The sequence below is a fragment of the Lasioglossum baleicum genome, unplaced genomic scaffold (assembly GCF_051020765.1).
Source record: "Lasioglossum baleicum unplaced genomic scaffold, iyLasBale1 scaffold2681, whole genome shotgun sequence".
Lineage (NCBI taxonomy): Eukaryota > Metazoa > Arthropoda > Insecta > Hymenoptera > Halictidae > Lasioglossum > Lasioglossum baleicum.
In genome coordinates, this window is record NW_027471740.1 from 17,797 (window position 1) to 19,940 (window position 2,144).

The 2,144-nt window shown below is 45.8% G+C and overlaps 1 non-coding gene across 1 annotated transcript; it reads right to left on the bottom strand.

Annotated features, from left to right (window-relative positions):
- Positions 1-1,573: 1,573 nt before the first annotated feature.
- LOC143221561 (5.8S ribosomal RNA) lies at positions 1,574-1,728 on the bottom strand. The gene has a single exon (XR_013011791.1). It is a non-coding gene; the product is annotated as a 5.8S ribosomal RNA (ribosomal RNA).
- Positions 1,729-2,144: the final 416 nt, after the last annotated feature.

Below are 2,144 nucleotides of genomic sequence, written 5' to 3' on the forward strand. Positions count from 1 at the left end.
TCGTACGTGATACAAAATTTTGTGTGTTTCGGCCGAAAGAGCGTAAAAGTAGTACTCGCGAAAACGTACAAAGCACAAAAAAAAAAGAAAAAAAAAGAAAACGAAACAACACTACACGACAGAAGAGAGAAAAAGGTAAACAAAAAACCGATATATGCCTTATGCGCCACACCAAAGTGTCAATATAATTCTTTCTTCATCTCTCGTCGATCGGAAACTCTCGCTAGACGATCTGGCCGGTTAACTTTAACGTCCGTCGAAAAGAACTTTCGGGGACTGGACGACCGACAGATCGCGCGGTTCCGCACGAATCGACAATGAAGAAAAGAAAAGACATGGGGCGACCGACATAAAGGTTTTCATCATTGGATATACCTTTTCTCTCTCCGCGGTGCTGTTCCGTGCGTGAACACACAAGTGTGTCTTTTGCGTCGTGTGACAATCAAGTTCGAAATAAGCCTCGCCAATAGAGGAGTATACATATTATTATAAAAAAAAAAATAATAATACATATAACCCGGTGGGATTTCTTTTTCTCTCTACTTCTTGTATAATTGAACCAAAAACCACGGGGGTACAGAAACGTTGCGCACGAAACGATTTATCATCGATCAAACACAAAACCAAATTAGAGACACGAGAGAAAGAGAGTAAGATCTCAAGACGCACATAGGCCGTCATCAATACGATTCAACGCGAACGTGGCGATGGAATGGCAATCGCACAGATTAGCGAGGACACGTCGACGACGGGGAATAATTCCGACCCGATCAAGTACGACGTGCTCCATCCCGCACATTGCTGCGCTTTGCTCCGCTGTCCATCGATCATCAAAGCGTTCGCGATAGAACGAGAGATCTCTTTCGTCTCTTCCCTCGAAGACTCGAAAAGGAATGTGTGTTTGTCGAAATCGCCGGCAACGACGACCCTCCGCCGTATGGCAATTATAACGTAGAGTTAAGAAACTCATCCACGCACAGGCATATTCTCTCCCTGGGGCTTAACATTGCCACACCACACACACTCTGTGTGCCACACAGTATTCTTTCTTTCTTTTATAATTTGTGTGTCCATCTCTGTAGTCTCGCGAGACTCTTGTAAATATACCTCTTTCGTATATACGCATCATTTCAGGCGACGTCGGGAGCGCGTTAAATGTTCATGAGTGGAAACGCTTCTTTCCGCAAGGCGAATCGTTTCGCAGAGAAGGTGAGAGATTTGGAGATCCTCGTCGAAGCGGTGCCTTACGGGCGGTCGTATTTTCAATACGACTCACGACACCGTAAAAACACTCACGCAAGTCCGAACGTAAGAAATACCAATCCCTACTTCGCCTCTCGTGGAAACTAGATATATATATATATTTGTATGTGTTTATAAGACGCAATGCAAAAATTGGCAATTTTCACAGAACCGCGACAAACGCCGACGAAACGCCCATCATTCGCTCGTACGTAGCATCTTTGCAACCCGACTCCGAAACGCTCTTTGGCGCCCTCCAAAAATATATTTGGAGAGGTAAGCGACGGCGGGGACTTACAAGAGCAACGCAAGCAGTTTATGGTTACGTAAACGACCCTCAGCCAGGCGTGGTCCAGGAATTGTATCCGTGGACCGCAATGTGCGTTCGAAATGTCGATGTTCATGTGTCCTGCAGTTCACACGTTGACGCGCAATTAGCTGCGTTCTTCATCGACCCACGAGCCAAGTGATCCACCGTTCAGGGTAATCGTATATATTTTTGATTTACAAATCAATATATGTATATGTCTCTTGTTCTGCGGTTCGTAAGAACGCATTGTACCTGAACGCTCCAACCAGCGCGCGAAGGAGATTCGTTCAGGCGTCGTTTTAAGGACGACACTATCGTCGTCCGTGGAAACGGAAAAAAAAAACCGTCAGATACGCAACACGTATCCGACGGCCGGGCGAACAGTACATTGAAAAACCGTTAACGTGGAAAACGCGGAGATGAATATATATTCTCTGAAAACGACGGGGATCGTAAGACAACCCGATACTGGATCCAGAGATGTAATAATATTCCTCTCCTCTTCACTTCCATTTCATTTGGAATGATGTGAGAACGGAGGACTTCACAGCCGGCTCTGGCAGCGGTCATTCGTCCCAAGCTCTCGCGATGC